This window comes from Pinus tabuliformis, chromosome 7 (assembly GCF_031772625.1).
Source record: "Pinus tabuliformis cultivar Carrire ecotype Pingquan chromosome 7, CPIR1, whole genome shotgun sequence".
NCBI lineage: Eukaryota > Viridiplantae > Streptophyta > Pinopsida > Pinales > Pinaceae > Pinus > Pinus tabuliformis.
In genome coordinates, this window is record NC_142293.1 from 1608530615 (window position 1) to 1608550609 (window position 19995).

Sequence of the window (19995 nt, forward strand, 5' to 3'; positions counted from 1 at the left end):
CCTCTGAGAGAGAGGAAGAAGTTTGTAAATAGTAGATGCCTTTATTAATGAATAGAAATTTGTTGGTGTGTGAGAACTTTGTCAGGTGCAAATAATTATTTTTTTAAGTTTCCGCTGTCCTGTGTTTCAAACAGAGCATCCTTGTTCTCTGTTCTATAATTTTGTTTTTGGAATTTTACCAGAAAAATTCCCAACAATTTTGACCCATGATGATGATTCCATTATGGGTAATAGGAATCATATGAATATACGATTCGAAACTCTGCACGGCCTGCCTCCCCGAAATGGGTCTACTCTCAATCAAAATGTTCCTGTCCTCTTCCAATCTATGACGGATAACGCTCGCTTTCACTTCTGTAAGCTGATGGAGAGGCTTCGACATCTTCCCAACGTTCCTCCAGTCACCTTTATAGCGTCGGATGGGCTTTTATCGAAGACGCAGGATGTTGTGAACGGTTATGGTATTCCGAGAGTTGCCTTCTGGCCGACCAATGCCTTCGGTTTCGCCGCTTACTTTTCCATTCCTCTGCTCATCGAGAAAGGATATCTTCCTCTCAAAGGTACGCAACAAATGTCAACATCATAGTTATTTGTTCTGGGAATTGTAAATAAGCTATGTCCTTTTTCCTTTTATTTAAATCCACGCATAAGCAATCACGCTGCATCCTGCAACCAAAGGGATGGTGATATATGGAACTTTTAAGTCTTGCGTAGGTTAAGAATCTAGTATTGATTGGCCGAACTGTTTTTCTTTATCCTCAAAATTTGGACCATTTGTAGATTTCTGCATGTCATTTTTGTGTGCAGGACATGTTAGTTTTCTGTGTATCAAAATCAATCACAATTTAAAATGTATCACCCAAAGATTTATATGTTGGTTTTACTTTGTGGGTTTTCCTAATTACTTCAAACCCTAACCAAGATCTACTCCTTTGTAAGAAATTAAAATTAATGCACAGCGGAACTTACTTTCCATCTTCAAAGGCTCCTGGTCTTGACTTGAGTTATTGGCTCTTGAATCCTTCCAAGAACTTGCAATCCTTTTCTCTGGCTATCCTAAATGACAGAGTATCTAGTCTTCAATGGAGCAAACAATTTTTCTGAGTTGATTGCAAGCCTTGGAGACTCAGCCCCTTTATAGCAGTGCAAAACCCCTATCCTAGGGCAGCCGAAATTTAGCTGAAACAAGTCTGTCAAGAAATCTGAAATTTCGGATCAGATTTTGAAATCGGGAACTTTCCAGAAAAAACTGAAATCAATCAGAATAGATTCTGATTTCCTTATTCAGCTCAAATTTATTACTGCAATTATTTTAATCAACTATAATCGGTCCATTAACAATTATAATTGTTTAACATTATTCTATATGTATTTGCATCCAAATCCTTATTTAAATACGTATAATGCCATGACTTAATTAATCACATTATTTTGGCATATTTTAATCATTACATAAATGTAATCTTGCTGACAGTATTTGATATCATAATCATAATGCACGTATGTCCAACTTAATTATTGTAATTAGACGTCTCTAAATCCAACAATCTCCCACATGGACAAGTGCAACCTTTTGATTATATATCCTTAACTTTATTGCATGCAACTTTTCTATCTTTACTTATCGTATTTCTTAAACAATTATGTCCATCAATTATGCTAACAAAGGACTTAAGCGGCATTTGTCACATTTATTCGCAACTAAACTGACATAAATCACGCTGCCAACATAACTGAATGACATGAATCTGATTTGGACATATAGTTTAGAAATTACACGCAAGTGTGATTAGACGTGCCTATTTCTAATTGAGTCACCTTTACTTTACTGTATGAGGCCAAAAATTTAAACTTTAAAGAAAGAAATAATGAAACTGAAACTGAATGCAACTTGTATATATCATCAAAATTGTTTACAATTGCATTACATAGAACATAAAAAAAAAAAAGAACTTAAAACATATTCAGACTCCCACATTTTCTAATTATCCTAAACAGATATTACACCCATACAAGCAACATGTTGGTGAAACTTCTTGGGTGGTAATCCTTTAGTAAGAGGATCCGCAATCATGGAGTCTGTACCTATGTGTTTTATACATAATTCATTATTCTGCACTCTCTCTTTTACAACCAAAAACTTAATGTCAATGTACTTCGACTTTGACGAACTTCGGTTGTTCGTTGCGTATAACACTGCTGAATTGTTGTCACATAATAATTTGAGTGGTTTCTGAATAGAATCCACAATTTTCAGACTTGTGACGAAGTTCTTCAGCCATACGCCATGATTAGATGCTTCAAAACATGCAACAAATTCAGCTGCCATAGTGGAGGAGGCTACCAATGACTGTTTAGCGCTCTTCCATGACACAGCACCACCTGCCATCATAAAGATGTATCCTGATGTTGACTTCATGCTGTCGACACATCCTCCAAAATCAGAATCGGTATATCCAATGACCTCGAGCTGTTCCGATATCCAATACGTGAGCATATAGTCCCTTGTTCTCTTTAGGTATCTCAACACTCGCTTGGCTGCCTTCCAGTGTTCCATACCTGGGTTACTCAAATATCTCCCTAGCATTCCGGTAATGAACGCAATATCCGGACGCGTGCATACTTGTGCATACATGATGCTACCCACGGCTGAGGCATAGGGAATATCTTTCATGAGGTTTTTATCTAAGTCAGTTTGGGGACATTGTTTTAGACTAAACTTATCTCCTTTTGATATAGGGGTATCTCCTGGTTTGCTGTTTTGCATGCCAAATATTGTTAGAATCTTATCGATATAGTTCCTCTAGGATAACCTCAGAATACCTTGAGATCTATCTCTAAGTATTTCAATCCCTAGAACAAATGATGCATCACCAAGATCTTTCATTTCAAAGTTCTTAAATAAAAAATTCTTAGTTTGATGCAACATGTCCTTATCGTTACTGGCAAGCAATATGTCATCTACATATAAAACCAAGAAAATAAATTTACTCCCACAGAACTTAAGGTATATACATTCATCTACTATGTTAGACTCAAAACCAAATGAGCTAATAACTTGGTGAAACTTATAATACCATTGTCGAGATGCTTGTTTTAGCCCATAGATAGATTTCTTAAGTCTGCAAACCATAGACCCTGCATCACCTGATACAAAGTTTTCTGGCTGCTTCATATAGATCGTTTCATCAATGTCACCATTGAGAAACGTCGTCTTTACATCCATCTGATGAAGTTCTAAATCATAATGTGCTACAAGCGCCAATATAATCCTTAAAGAGTCTTTCGATGAAACTGGAGAGAAAGTCTCTTTATAATCAATGCCTTCTTTCTGTGTGAAACCTTTCGCAACAAGACGTGCCTTGTATTTTTCAACATTGCCTTTAGAATCCCGCTTAGTCTTAAATATCCATTTGCAACCAACGGGTTTCTTGTCTTTAGGCAACGGAACGATATCCCAAACGTCATTGTCATACATAGATTTCATCTCTTCTTTCATGGCATTAATCCACATTTGAGAGTTAGAGCTTTCCGCAGCTTGTTTGATATTAACAGGATCATTTTCAAAAATGCCAATGTCAAACTCATGTTCTTGAAGATATGCATAATCCTTTGATTGTGTAGATCTTTTCTCTCTAGTAGATCTCCTAATTGGCACGGGCTCTAGATTTTCTTGAGGTTCATTTACAACTTGATCTTCAACGGGAGGAAGAACATCATTACCAACTTCTGAATCTCCCACAGGCCCTAGGCCATCAACATTTGTCATGTCAATGTGAGGGTTTGGGTTGGGTTCAGGTCCATTTGTGTTCTCTATTCCATGTTGAGTTTCTAACTGAGTTGTTTGGGATGATGAAGTTTGCACATTGTCAAAAGATGTATTTCTAAACGCAATCCGAATTTGAACAAAACTAGAACTTTGGTCCATAGTCTCATTCGCATTCGTCTCTTCTTCTTCAAAAATACTATCTTTTGTCATATCTCCCCCCACAAACTCATTATCCTCAAAAAAAATTTCACTTCCTGACTCGAAAACTGTATGTTCTGTTGGATTATAGAATTTGAACCCCCTAGATCGTTCAGAATAGCCTATAAAGTAACAACTAACGGTTCTTTCGTCCAGTTTCGTTTTGCTTGGCTTATAAGGCCTAGCTTCACATGGACATCCCCAAACTCTCAAATGATTCAAGCTAGGCTTGCGCGCAACCCATAACTCGTAAGGGGTCTTGTTAGCTGCTTTAGTAGGCACTCTATTAAGTATGTATGCTGCAGTCTTTAAGGCTTCTCCCCACAAATTCTCAGCTAGAGTTGTACGAGCAATCATACTTCTCACCATGTCTTTAAGGGTGCGATTTCGTCGCTCAGCAACACCATTCATTGTAGGCGAACCTGGCAACGTATACTGAGGCACAATTCCGCATTCCTCTAAGTATTTTGTAAAGGGACCTTGACGCTGTTCTCCTGATCCATCATAACGACTGTAGTATTCACCACCACGATCAGAACGAATGGACTTTATACGTTTGTTAAGTTGTAACTCAACTTCCATTTTGAACTTTATGAACACGTCTAATGCTTCCGCCTTTTCTTTTATTAAGTAAATATGACCATATCTTGAATAATCATCTATGAATGTGATAAAGTAACGGTCACCATTTCTTGTAGCCTTTGGAAAAGGACCACAGATATCCGTATGAATCAATTCTAAGACATCATTACATCTTTTTGCATCATACTTACGTTTATTAGTTTGTTTTCCCTTTATACAATTTACACAATCACTTAAGTTTGTAAAATCTAAAGGTTGGAGAATATCATTAGACACAAGACGTTCTATCCTTTTCATAGAGATATGTCCTAATCGCTTGTGCCATAATGTTGCAGATTTCTCACAAGTTAATTTACGTTTTCTATTATCTATATGTAGTGCCTCTGAATGTGAAGTGTCTATATCTAGAAAATAAAGATTATCATAAGAAGACAGGATACCAGAAGCAAGAAGCTTAGAATCTTGACACAAACTGAAATTTCCATTACCAAATGAACATACATAACCATTTTTGTCCAAATAAGATACAGAAATTAGGTTCCTTCTGAAAGATGGAACCACTAAAGCATCAAAACTTAAATAAAATCATGTCTTACATAATAATCTAAATTTTCCTATGCTTTCCACTTCTACTTTGTTGCCATTTCCTACGTAAACGTAGCGCTCTGCCTCACTTGGCTTGCGATGGCTTAGGCAACCCTGCATCGACATACTGATGTTAGTCGTTGCACCTGAATCTATCCACCAAGTATATCTAGATATAGAACTTAAATTAACTTCAGAACAAACTAAAGCAAGAGACATAGCTTTCTTTGCCAACCATGCATGATAGTTGGTGCAGAATTTCTTTGTATGTCCTGGCGCTTTGCAGAAAAAACAGTTCTTTTCTTCTGCTTTCGCAGAAGTATCTTCCTTCTTGCTTTTCTGCGCGGCATTGTTTGCAGCTACCTTGGTAGGTCCCTTTTCCTTGGCAGTAAACTTGCGCTTCTTGCCTTTACCCTTAGGATTAGATGTTACTACATGAGCACTTTCTCCCTTAGTCATTTTCTGTCTCTCTTCCTCCTGCACCAACTGAGCCTCAAACTCAGGTAGTGTCCACGTCTCTTTTTGACAATTATAAGTCATCTTGAATTGACTAAAGTTAGACGGGAGAGACAGAAAAATGAACTCAATGAGAACCTCATCAGAGATGTCATAATTATGTCCTTTCAAGGCACGTTGCAGTCTTGTCATCTCAATAACATGCTCTCTAACCCCTTCTTTTCCCTTGTATTTTATTGTTGCCAACTTCACAAAGAGTGTACTAACATCAGTCTTTTTACTCTTTGTGAATTTTTCTTCAAGGGCCTTAAGGTATTCAATAGCGCCTGTCTCTGTATCAGGTATGATGCCTCGAAAAGTCTCATGGATCGTTTGCTTCATCACCATTATGCACATGCGATCTGAATGCTCCCATCTAGAAATATCAGCCTTCTCTTGAGGAGTTACCTCACTCTCTTTATTAGGCTTGGGGCGATCAAATCTCAGTGTTGTGTCCAATTGCATGATCCCTAGGACTAATTTCAGCTTTTCCTCCCACTGTTTGAAATTGTTCCCCATGAGGGGCTTAATCTGACTTAGACTTGACATTATGTTTGGATCTGAAAAATTCAAGAACAAGGAAATAATTTAGATACGATGCGTCACGATTTGATCCTTAATCATAATTCTAAAATCTATCTAAAGGCATGTGTAAAACTATTTGCTCAATTAAAACTTTAGCCAAAACACCATTCAGTAATGAAACACCTTTGGGTGCAATCATTACCTTCAGGCACTTTGGTGTAGTGAATAAAGTACAAACATGTCAATCTACCTTTGGGTCAGACTAACATATCCATGAACTAACAACCAGGCCAGTCAACGGGGGGAGGGGGATCACATACGGATCACTTATGTTCCAAGCTCCCGATGCTTTTCTAGACATCGCTAGTCCATGTGTGTTGCAACTTATTTTTATACACTACCCTTATGCACCAAACAACTTAGCAGGCGCCAACCCTCCTTTGGGAAAGCTAACACCCACATCCATTGCCAGCACGTTATTTCAACTTGTCACGAGTCATCCTTGCAATCGTCTTACAGAGAGCGGTTCGTTTGCGAACATCAATGCTTGACTCATGCGAAAACAACACATGTATACTAAAAAAAAGGTCTTTAGTTAGATTCCAAAATTATGTCTAAAACCTAATCTAGGACGTACCTATAGAATCTACTCGTCCTATATAGAATACAGTATCTTATAACACTTTTAAATTTAATATGTGAACTATATTCATCAAAATAATTATTAGGTTTTAGTAAAACTTTAGCAGTTTCTACAATGATTACCTTTTAGAAATGCTTCAATAATTTATTTAGAGAATACTAAATAATTTTATGGTTGCCATGATTAGCATCATTGTGATAAAATCCGAATTTAGTATTATATCAATAATTAACGTTAATACAAATTTTATGCCATAATTAGCATTATTGTGATAAAATCCGAATTTGGTATTATATCAATAATTAACGTTAATACAAATTTTTATGCCATAATTAGCATTATTGCGATCAATTTAGAATTCAGTATTATACCCTTTAATTGGTGTTAATACCAATTTTAAATAATATCTAAATCCTAATAATTAGCCTAAATATACAACGTTTTGTTTTCAGTAATTGAAAAATGCGTAGTCAAACTATCAGACTATTCCAGTGGATTGAAAAATAGATAACAACTTATGCTGTTTTTTTTTTTTTTTTTTTTTAACGATGACTATAACTTCTTGTATATTCAGGTTAATGGAAGATCTCACAATTACAGCGCCATATAATTACTTATTACAGTACTTTATGTTCATTAACTAAAAAATAGAGAAATTTAAACCTGACGATCAACCGATTGTGAATTCGGATCATCGGCATGCTCAGCCTCAAAGCCGAGTAGTACAAACTTTCTCCAAAAACAATAGAGACTACCTCGCCCTTAGGTCCATCAGACCGGGTCAGATCTCGAATTGAGGAAAAAACAGAAATTTTAAGGATCGAAAAATATGACGGGAGAGACAGTTCTTACATAAGGGTGCTCTGATACCAATTGTTGGTTTTACTTTCAAACCCTAACCAAGATCTACTCCTTTGTAAGAAATTAAAATTAATGCACAGCGGAACTTACTTTCCATCTTCAAAGGCTCCTGGTCTTGACTTGAGTTATTGGCTCTTGAATCCTTCCAAGAACTTGCAATCCTTTTCTCTAGCTATCCTAAATGACAGAGTATCTAGTCTTAAATGGAGCAGACAATTTTTCTGAGTTGATTGCAAGCCTTGGAGACTCAGCCCCTTTATAGCAGTGCAAAACCCCAATCCTAGGGCAGCCGAAATTTAGCTGAAACAGGTCTGTCAAGAAATCTGAAATTTCGGATCAGATTTTGAAATCGGGAACTTTCCAGAAAAAAACTGAAATCAATCAGAATAGATTCTGATTTCCTTATTCAGCTCAAATTTATTACTGCAATTATTTTAATCAACTATAATCGGTCCATTAACAATTATAATTGTTTAACATTATTCTATATGTATTTGCATCCAAATCCTTATTTAAATACGTATAATGCCATGATTTAATTAATCACATTATTTTGGCATATTTTAATCATTACATAAATGTAATCTTGCTGACAGTATTTGATATCATAATCATAATGCACGTATGTCCAACTTAATTATTGTAATTAGACGTCTCTAAATCCAACATTATACTCCGATTTAAAATGTATCTGTAGATTTCTGCATGTCATTTTTGTGTGCAGGACATGTTAGTTTTCTGTGTATCAAAATCAATCACAATTTAAAATGTATCACCCAAAGATTTATACTCCGATTTAAAATGTATCTGTAAATTTAATGTAGAGTAAAATAGTTTTATTGATAAAAACTTTTCCGGTACTTTTAAGTAAAATCTAAAATTACAGATTCTAAGAATATTTCAAAATCTAATTTATAAAAAATATTCCAAAAATGATAATAAGGACAAGTTTTCTCCACCCACAAAACAGTAATATTACATGGGCTCTATGGATATAAACTATCTTGGTCTGTTTTCTAGTCGTGAAGAGAATCTTTCATTATCGGGTGGGATCCGGCCATCTTTATGATCAAAGGGTGATTCAATCTATTGACAACATGATCGGATTCAGAATCGTTAGCAATGCGATGGAGGGTATACCAAAATTTTCAGAAAAAGTTTTTATGAGGAGGTATCCGAAAAAGTAAGATTTTTAGATAAATTGGAACAAATAGGCCATTGGGGATGTTGAAGATTGGAACAAATAGGCCATTGGGGATGTTGAAGTGGGACAGAAAAACGACTAGGGTTACCCAAAATGTGTAAACCCCTCTGGTAGACTATGGAAGATGGATTTGAAAAACATAAAAGACAAAATGGATTTGGGAAGGATAAGGAGGGTGAAGACAAGCTTTGAGTTTCTAACTAAGGATAGCAGTAATGAAGCGATGGGTGTTCCTCAAATTGTGGAAGCCCTGCTGGTATTTTACCGACGAAGGGTTCCAGAAAATATGGATTTTAGAGGAAAGAATAAGATATATTTGAGAAGGATTGGGAGGAGCCAGACCAGCTTTGAATTTCTGTAAGGATCCCTGCAGGGATGGAATTTGCTGTTGAATAGATTTGGCGTATAAACGATATGTGCAATTACGATGGGGACATTTATGACCAAAGATATTAACTTTTTGAATTAGGATGATTGAAAAAAAATATATAATTATGTATATCAGTATTAACTATATCATATATAAGTAACAACCAAAAATGTGTATTTCTCTTTGATAAATTTGGCGTATAAACGATATGTGCAATTACGATGGGGACATTTGTGACCAAAGATATTAACTTTTTGAATTAGGATGATTGAAAAAAAATATATAATTATGTATATCAGTATTAACTATATCATATATAAGTAACAACCGAAAATGTGTATTTCTCTTTGATAAATTTATAAGTTTAAGAGAGAATATGATATGTATCTTTTTTAATTAAGAAGTTAGTGTATACAAGTAAAAATATGTATTTATCTTTTATAAATTTATAAGTTTAAGAGAGAATATGATATTTATCTTTGTAAATTAAGAAATTAATTTATATTTAAAAACCGTAATTTTTCCCATAAACAAAAAAAAATCTTATATATCAATGTCAATGTCATATTTTAGTAGACAAAGGCCTCATAGTTAAATGCCAATGCCTCTATTTTTCCAAGCTTTAATTTTTTCTTTAAATCTTTTAATTCTTCTTTTAAATCTTAGATATATTTTGCAACAAAGACCTGATAGTTAATGCCAATACCTCTATTTTTCCAAACTTTAATTTTTATTTTAAATCTTAGATGTATTTATACAAAGTAATCAGAACTCTCAATTGTAATTCTTCTATAATTTTATTTTATATTTATTTAGCAAAAGTCATTTTGATTTTAGATATGTAAATTATAGATGTATAAATTAACACGTGATTTTTTGGAAATAAGTTTTATAAGAATTTTTAAAATATTTATTTTTTTACTTAAACACTCTACTTATTATTATAATTAAATCAAACTCTCAAAATATAATATTCACCTAAAACATTAAACATTTTAATTTTAAAATATCATATACAGTTTATTTCCAAAAATTATATTTTATCATAATTAATTACGAAATAGATATAATTAAATTATAATTATAATTATATATATATGTTTTATCATACTTAATTGTAATCTTTGATATAATTAATTTAAAAATATATATAGTTAAAAATATTACTATATATAAGTTTTTAAATAATTAAAAATATAAATATAAACTAATATTCCAATATTAATAATATACAAATTAATATTACAATATCCTAAATTTTGAATATTTTAGTTTATAAATATATATTTTACACATCTCATTTCGATTGAACTTCTAATTTCTGGAGTTGCTCCTCTATTCTGAAATGTATGTTGCCTTTGTCGATGCGTCACGGAAAAGGAACGAAGAGATTTTAAAAGGAATTAAACTTCGCCCAATCTGTATATGGGTTATTGCTAATATTGTCCTAAGCATTTTCTGTACTTTATTCCTCCTATGATATGGGGGGTGTTTGATGTGAGTTACCCGCTTTATTATCATGTTTTTGGAAAATTAATAATAAATTTGTTTTAAACTTGATCTAAATGCCTAAGAATAAAGTTTTATAAACAAAGTTTACTTTAAGATATGGAATGTATACAATGGAAAGTTGGTGGAATGAATACAATGGGTTCAAAAATTGATTAACCTTAATTAGACTTTCATCTCTATGGATGGAAATGCGTAGCTTACACGATCCAAACGGTCACATATTATCTACTTACATTTTGAAAATGGATTATGTCGTGAGTGATGGTAGATTTCTATTGTTTTCAAATTTATATTTTGAAAATGGATTATGTTGCAATGGGAGATTTTTATAGTTTTTTATATTATTAGAGATTTTGAAATAACATGCTGTAAAATATATCATTTAAACTTATTTTTTAAAATAGATTAGTGATGGAGACTTTAAAACAGTTTTTCATATTATTAGAGATTTCAGAAATAACACTATGTAAAATATGATAAAATACGATATCTGTGCCACAGTTTTCCATATTATTAAAAATTTCCAAATAACACTATATAAAATATGTGATACATCCAACATGTCAGATAAGTAAAATTATGTTGTTTAAACAATTGTATACCTTTAATATCTTTTGTAGTTTCAATCTGGCCTTCGCACTTTGGATTCAATTGCCATTGTGCATTGTATTGTGATGAATACTGTTCGTCTTTGACAGATGAAAGTTGCCTCACCGAGGAATATCTTGATGAAGTGAGAATCAGTTGCATCCCAGGAATGCCCCTGCTGCGGTTGAGGGAGCTGCCCAACTTCCTCTTAGTCACAGACATTTCGGATCCTGGTTTTTAGAGTGGAATAATGGTAGGCCAAAGTACGTTATCAGCAGCTGCCCTAATAGTTAACACATTCGAAGAACTGGAACACCCAGTTTTGGACGCACTCTCAGTTAACTTCCGTGTATATGCCATCGGTCGTCTACTGCTATCTCAATCATTTCATTGTAAGAGTCAAGATGGACCCTCGGATGAATTAAGTATGTGGAATGAAGAAAGTTGTTGCCTCACATGGTTGGATACATAGAATCCATGTTCTGTGTGACGGGAATTTCTGGTTATTCCAAACAAAATACAGTGGAAAAATCCTCTGTTTCCACTGTTGAGAATTTTTTGATAAATTCCGAAACAACAAAAATATGAATAGAGAGTAATACTCTGTTCTCTGATAATTCAAAAACACAAGAACAGAGCATAAAATAATACTCTACTTTGCCTCAGGATCAAAAACTGATCAAAATAATACTCTGTTTCAATACAGCGAAAACAGAAAAAAATCGCTTTGCTGTAACTGGTGTTGCAGCAACGCTGTTCGTGGTGTTGCAGCAACGTAAATTTTTGACGTCAAGTATTTTTTGAGTTACGGTGTAACAACAACGGGGATTTTTGACGTCAAGTATTTTTCGACTTACGGTGTAACATCAACAAGCAAAAAGAAACTTCTATTTATGAACGATAAACTAACTGATAAAATAAGTCTTCCTCACGTAGAGGGACCTTCACAAAATATTATGCTAAAGAGCATCTTCCTCTTGACAGAGGGATTACAACAGGAATGCTTCAGTTCCACAAAACAACTATCTCAGAAAATTTCAGCATTGTTGTGCAATACAAAAAAAAACTTTCTTGTTCTACACTGCTGTGTGTTACAAAAGGACTTTCAATCTATGTTTTTCTACACTGTTGTGTCTACATTTTATAGTGCGGGAAAGGGTCTTCACCGCTTTAACTTGCTGATGAAGTCTCTGCTGCTCATGATTAACAGATTTGATCTTTTGCTGTATTTTTTGAGTCGGTGGTGATGAAATCTATGACTGATAAATGCTGTGTCGGCTTGAGGCTGGTTCTTTTCTCTTTCAGCCATTCTGCTCATTAATACGGTTGTTGAGAAGTAATGGTGTAGCGCTGGATCTGATCTTCTTCTTTCTGAAACTCAAAAATAATTAAAGAGTGAAAAGATAGTAATGGTGGTGATTTAAAAGATCGGGAAAAAATGTGGGGCGCCGATTACGGCAAATGAATAAAATAGCTGTTGTTGTTCTGTTCACTGCAGTTGAAATTATAATTTCAACACTCCCCTTTAATTTCAACTGCTGGGCTATCAGTCATACCCAGAAGTTTCCTTAAAAACTCAAAACTTTTCTGATCCAATGGCTTTGTCAGAATGTCCGCAACCTGTTCCTGAGTCCTGCAATGTTGTAAAATGATTTCTCCATTGTTCACCAATTCTCTGATGTAGTGAAACTTTGTGCCTATGTGTTTCATTCTCTTGTGGAATACAAAGTTCTTGGATAATGCAATAGCTGAGCTATTGTCACAAAAAATAATTGTTGCTGTTGTCTGCTCCTGGCATAGACTTCTCAACATTCTCCTCATCCAAACCGCTTGACATGCTGCTGGTGTAGCTGCCACATACTTTGCTTTTGCTGTAGACAATGCCACAATTGGTTGTTTTTTGGAAGCCCATGAAATGGCTCCTGAACCTATGTGAAAAATGTAACCAGATGTGCTTTTCCGGTCATCTACACTTCCAGCCCAATCACTATCTGTGTATCCAACTAAATCTAAACATTCTGAAACAGTATAAAATATGTCATACCTTTTTGTACCTTTAACATACCTCAGAATTCTCTTTGCTGCCTGCCAATGTGTTTCTTTTGGCTTCTCCATGAATCTGTTAAACTAACAGCTTACATTATGTCTCGCCTAGTTGCAGTCAAATACATGAGGCTGCCAACTATGCTCTTGTACATGCTAGGGTCAAAATCCTTGCTGCTGTCTTCTTTGCTGAGTTTTAATCCCATCACTGTGGGAGTGATTGCTGCCTTGCGTCTTTTTCTTTGATGTAAACAGTGGGTTCTCCCTCACATTTCTCAAATTCGTTCTCTAGTAGATAGGAATCTATCCTACTGTACCACGCTCTTGGTGCTTGCTTCAGCCCATAAAGAGCTTTCTTCAATCTGCAAACTTTGTGCTCTTGGCCTTTCTTTTCATAGCCTAGAGGTTGCTCGATGTAAACCTCTTCCATTAATACTCCATTCAAGAATGCTGACTTCACGTTCATTTGGTAAACTTTCCATTTGTTTTGTGCTGCTATGGACATCAGTGCTCTTACTCTTTCCATTCTTGCAACTGGTGCAAAATTCTCCTCATAATCTCTCCCATACTGCTGCTTGTATCCCTTGACAACAAGTCTTGCCTTATGCCTTTCTATCTTTCCTTCAGCATTACTCTTGGTCTTGTAGACCCATTTAACTCCAATGACTTCTTTACCTTTTGGTAGATCAACTAAATCCCATGTCTTATTTCTTTCTATGGCATTCATCTCCTCATCCATAGCTTCTATCCATTTCTTATCTTTAATTGCATCTTCGAAATGAACAGGGTCATCAACGTGACAATACAAAGCAAACAGGGAATTTATTCCTTCATCATAAATATCACTTAAATTTCTGAATTTCTTACCTCTTTCATTCGGTGTGCAAGTGCTTGTAGATGCACTTGAATTTCCTCCTTGTGGTGTGCTTGGAGAAGCACTCTCATTTCTCCTCAAGGGTGTCTCTTGTTGTTCTGTTGTTGGCGCTGCTGTTTGGGGATGTGTTTCAGCCAACTCATCATCATCATCATCATGAGACAAACAGCTTTTAACATTAATTGTTTTCTCTATGCTTCCATCCCAAGCTTCCTCCTCAATAAATTGAACATCTCTGCTCACAAAAGACTTCTTAGTGGATGGGATATACAACCTGTAAGCTTTGGATTCTTCACTGTATCCAATGAAAATACATTTCTCCCCTTTGCTGTCCAATTTCTTCCTTAGCTGATCTAGAATGTGTGCATAAGCCACACAACCAAAAACTTTCATGTGGGTGACTCCTTGCTTTCTCCTACTCCATGCTTCTTCTGGCACTTTGTTCATCACTGCTTTTGTAGGACATCTATTCAAAATATATACTGCACGGTGTACAGCTTCAACCCAATAATCATTTGGCAAATGCTTTGCCTTCAACATGCTCCTCACCATATCCATGATTGTTCTGTTTTTCCTTTCAGCAACTCCATTTTGCTGCGGGGTGTACCTTGCTGTAAATTGCTTATGAATTCCATTTTCTCTGCAAAAACGTAAAAATTCTTTGGAGATATACTCACCTCCTCTGTTAGTTCTCAAAACCTTGATACGCAACCCACTTTGATTTTCTACAAGTGCTTTGAAATTTTGAAAATTTTCAAACACTTCACTCTTATTCTTCAGAAAATAAACCCAAGTCTTTCTGGTAAAGTCATCAATAAATGTTATAAAATATTGGCTGCCTGCAAGTGATGGAGCTTGCATTGGTCCACATAAATCTGAGTGGACAATTTCTAAAGGTGTTTTTTCCCTTATGCTTTTCCCAGTTGGAAAACTTTCTCTGTGTTGTTTTCCCAATATACAACCTTCACAAAGGTTGTCTGGCCTTTCTATCAATGGTAATCCTCTTACCATTCCTCTTCTACTCAACAAATTAAGACCTCCAAAGTTGATATGTCCAAATCTCAAATGCCACAACCAATTTTCATCCTTTGGTACGCTTTTGAGAGCCTCTTGTGTCACTGCTGCAACTAATTCTTTATTTTTCAAATCTGCTTTTATTCTGAGAGGGAACATCTTGTTCCTTGTCATCTTCACTTCAGCAATACAACATTTGCTGGGTAATCTGTCCATGATGGTGCATACATCATTCTTAAAGAAAACATTGTAACCCTTTTGAACAAGTTGTCCAATACTCAAGAGATTACACTTCATTCTAGGAACATAATAGACATCTGCTATGGTTTTCTTTTCACCTTTCTTTGTAAATATTTTAACTTCTCCTTTTCCCATAACAGAAATTTTACTATCAGTCCCAAGTGTGACTGGTGACTGCACACTCTGATCTAAAACAGAAAACAAGGCTATGTTTCCTGTCATATGGTTGCTGCAACCAGAATCTAGAAACCATATATCCTCACTGTTTGTTTCAGCCATATTAAAAACTAACAACACATTGTCTTGACTGATATTTTCTCTAGTGATATTTGCACTAGATCTATTACTCATATCATGCTGCTTCTTCCTACATTCATTTGCATAGTGCCCATATTTTTTACAATAATAACATTGAACATTGGATTTTTCATACCTTTGTCCTTGAGCATGATGTTGTCCACTTTGTTGACTGCTGCCATGGCCTTGGTTCTGATTTGGATTGCTGCCTCTTCCTTGAACGTTTGCTGGACTGTTTCTTCCGCCTCTGTATTGGGTTCTGCCTCTTCCTCTCTTGTTTCCTCTGCCTTGACCTCTTCCTGTTCCAAATGACATCTGGATCTTGAAGTCTTGCTCTAGAGATGAGTTTTCATTTCTACTCAAACTCTGCTCATGTGTTATCAGTGATGCATGAAGTTCATCAACTGAAAAATTTGAGAGATCCTTTGTCTCTTCTATGGTGGTGACAATCACATCAAACTTTGAGGGTAGGCACCTCAACAGTTTCTCCACAATCCTCCTTTCTTCAAGAGTTTCTCCATGAGACCTTATCTGTGTGACCAAACCAATTGCTTGTGTGAAGAATGAGTCAATATTGTCTGACTCCTTCATACGCAGGTTCTCAAAATCTTTCCTCAGCAACTGTAGTTTTGTTGTCTTCACTTTCTCCATGCCTTCATAGGCTGTCTTGAGAGTTTGCCATGCTTCTTTTGATGTCTTGGCTGCTGCTATCCTCGGAAACACACTCTCATGCACTGCATGATATAAAAGTACAAAGGCTTTTGAGTCCTTCATCTTATTGCTCTTCAATAGCTCTTTCTCTGCCTGAGTTAATCCAATAAACTCTTCTTCGTTTGTTGGTTCTTCAAATCCATATTCAACAAGTTCCCATAAATCTTGTGAGGCAAACAGGGCTTTCATGGTTATTGCCTAGTAGTCATAATTTTTCCCATTGAACTGTGGGAGCTGGGTATTAAACATACCCACGGTGGTGCTGGCCATTCTTGCAATACTTGACTATAAAAAAAAATCACTTAATTGTCTTCAGCAGCTACACAAAAAACTAATATGAAAAATACCTTGACAGCGTTTTCGCTTTGCTGGATAATTTGCTGCAGCAACAAATCTTCTTTCAGCTTCTTTGATGTCTTCAAAGAGCCTAGACAAGCTCTGATACCATGATGGGAATTTCTGGTTATTCCAAACAAAATACAGTGGAAAAATCCTCTGTTTCCACTATTGAGAATTTTCTGATAAATTCCGAAACAACAAAAATATGAATAGAGAGTAATACTCTGTTTTCTGATAATTCAAAAACACAAGAACAGAGCATAAAATAATAATCTACTTTGCCTCAGGATCAAAAACTGATCAAAATAATACTCTGTTTCAATACAGCGAAAACAGAAAAAAATCGCTTTGTTGTAACTGGTGTTGCAGCAACATTGTTCGTGGTGTTGCAGCAACGTAAATTTTTTACGTCAAGTATTTTTTGAGTTACGGTGTAACAACAATGGGGATTTTTGACGTCAAGTATTTTTCGACTTACGGTGTAACATCAACAGGCAAAAAGAAACTTCTATTTATGAACGATAAACTAACTGATAAAATAAGTCTTCCTCACGTAGAGGGATCTTCACAAAATATTATGCTAAAGAGCATCTTCCTCTTGACATAGGGATTACAACAGGAACACTTCAGTTCCACAAAACAACTATCTCAGAAAATTTCAGCACTGTTGTGCAATACAAAAAAAAACTCTCTTGTTCTACACTGCTGTGTGTTACAAAAGGACTTTCAATCTATGTTTTTCTACACTGATGTGTCTGCATTTTATAGTGCGGGAAAGGGTCTTCACCGCTTTAACTTGCTGATGGTCTCTACTGCTCATGATTAACAGATTTGATCTTTTGCTGTATTTTTTGAGTCGGTGGTGATGAAATCTAAGACTGATAAATGTTGTGTCGGCTTGAGGCTGGTTCTTTTCTCTTTCAGCCGTTCTGCTCATTAATACGGTTGTTGAGAAGTAATGGTGTAGCACTGGATCTGATCTTCTTCTTTCTGAAACTCAAAAATAATTAAAGAGTGAAAAGATAGTAATGGCGGTGATTTAAAAGATCGGGAAAAAATGTGGGGCGCCGGATCACGACAAATGAATAAAGTAGCTGCTGTTGTTCTGTTCACTGCAGTTGAAATTATAATTTCAACACTGTCATGTATGTTTGTTTGGGAAGCATTGCAGTTTTGTCCAATGAACAACTACTGGAATTTGCATGGGGATTGGCCTCCAGTAACCACCACTTTTTGTGGGTTATCCGGCCAGATATAGTTCATGGTGAATCTGCCATATTGCCAAAGGAATTCATTGAGGAAACAAAGGATAGAGGTCTGTTGGTGGGGTGAGCGCCCCAGATAAAAGTACTCTCCCACCCTTCTTTGGGAGGGTTTCTCACTCATAGCGTGTGGAACTCCACGTTGGAAAGCATAAGCGCAGGAGTGCCGATGATATGCTGGCCCTTTTTGGATGATCAACATATAAATGCGAAATTCATTTGTGAAGAGTGGGGAATAGGAATGCATTTAAAAAAGACGGTGAAGAGGGAAGAGGTGGTAGTGTTGGTGAGGAATTTGATAGGAGGAGAGGAAGGAGTTAAAATGAGGAAAAGAGTTGGAAAACTGAAACAAGCTGCGAAGTGCGTTGTCCAGGATGGAGGATCTTCTAACAAAAACTTAGAGAAGTTACTCCACCAAATAATTCCTCAAAAGAATGCATCAAATTATAGCCCAGATGGTTGAGGCAGAAGTTTAAAGGCGAATGTTGGTAGGTTCAGGTATCTAGTTTTTAATTTCATTTCTCTTTAAAGCTACCTACGGTTCTCTAATTTGTGGACTTCAGGTCGCCCCAGGGACTTCTCTAACCTCTCACAAAAACAAGGTAGAATAGATATAAGTTACCGAAGAAACATGGTATGATAGATATTCGTGGTCAAGGTAGTTTAGGTGAAGTCAGTAATTGTTGGGTTTAGCGTAGAGCTCTGCAAAGCTCATTTCAGTGGCAAACTCTTTGGTTATATGGTCGACCGTTCATCACTGGATGGTGTAGTGAATGATAATTATATTGGGGCCATATATAGGTAATATTCTTGCTAACTGATAGTATGATTCCAAGATATCGCTCTAAGATGATCATGCAAGAGATTTAAGTCTTTTCAATGGGTATACATTGTCTTATATTATTTATTACTTCAAGTAGGGCTTGATGGATACATTATCCTTGGTTTTTTCAAGTGGGTATCTTGAGTGAATAAGTATCTTGCACATATAAATAAGACGCTGCGTTTATGTTAAATTGTGTATTTAAAGATATGAAATAGAAAAATACGATTAAGGATGTTTTCGTTTTGAAGTATTGAAAATAATTAAAATAATACGTTTAAAAATTAACCAATATGAATAAGTAGTTGATACAAATAAAGTGGGATTTAATTATTTTTAAACCTAGCACCACCAAATTTGATATTAACTTAAATAATTAAACACAGGTTAAAAGAATATAAATAAAGAATTAAAAGAAAAAAAAATCACTATAAAGTAATTATTTTCCAAATAAACAATAGATGAATAGTAATTATTTCCAAATAAACAATAAATGAATTGTAGATAGAGGAATGATTTTCATTTAATTTTTGAAGTTTTTCAAAATTTTAATAAAATCATGTAAAAAAAATTATAAGAAAAAGAAAAGGAGTATAAAGGAATTTTTCTTAGCATATAATATTGTATATAAGAATGGTTTCAAAGTCTTTTTTTCGGTTTCTTTAATAAATCTAGAGGGTTATATATAATTTGGTTTTTTACTCAAATTTTGAATTTCAATTGTTTTAAATACATTATGGAGTGCATGTATGGATTTAGCATCATGAAAAATTCCTATGGGGCTTTTATTCGGGAGTTCAGAACTAAATTTATGAAAAAATTGTATTGCACTTGGATTGTGGAGAGTTAATAACTCAAACCTGTGATTCTAACAAATCCTTACCAAATTTTGGACAAATTCGACTAGAAAATATGCCCATAAAAGCTTCTGAAACATACAATAGGTATAGTACCACAACCTTAAGTATAGCTCCATGGTGACAAAAATTTTGTCCTCTTTACAAACATGAAAAATAATTAATTGATTGTTGGAATAAAATTATTTGTCACTAATTTTAGA

The 19995-nt window shown here is 35.1% G+C and overlaps 1 pseudogene; it reads left to right on the forward strand.

The window, feature by feature from the left end:
- The first annotated feature begins 223 nt into the window (after nucleotides 1-223).
- LOC149254317 (UDP-glycosyltransferase 85A3 pseudogene) lies at nucleotides 224-18847 on the forward strand (annotated as a pseudogene).
- Nucleotides 18848-19995: the final 1148 nt, after the last annotated feature.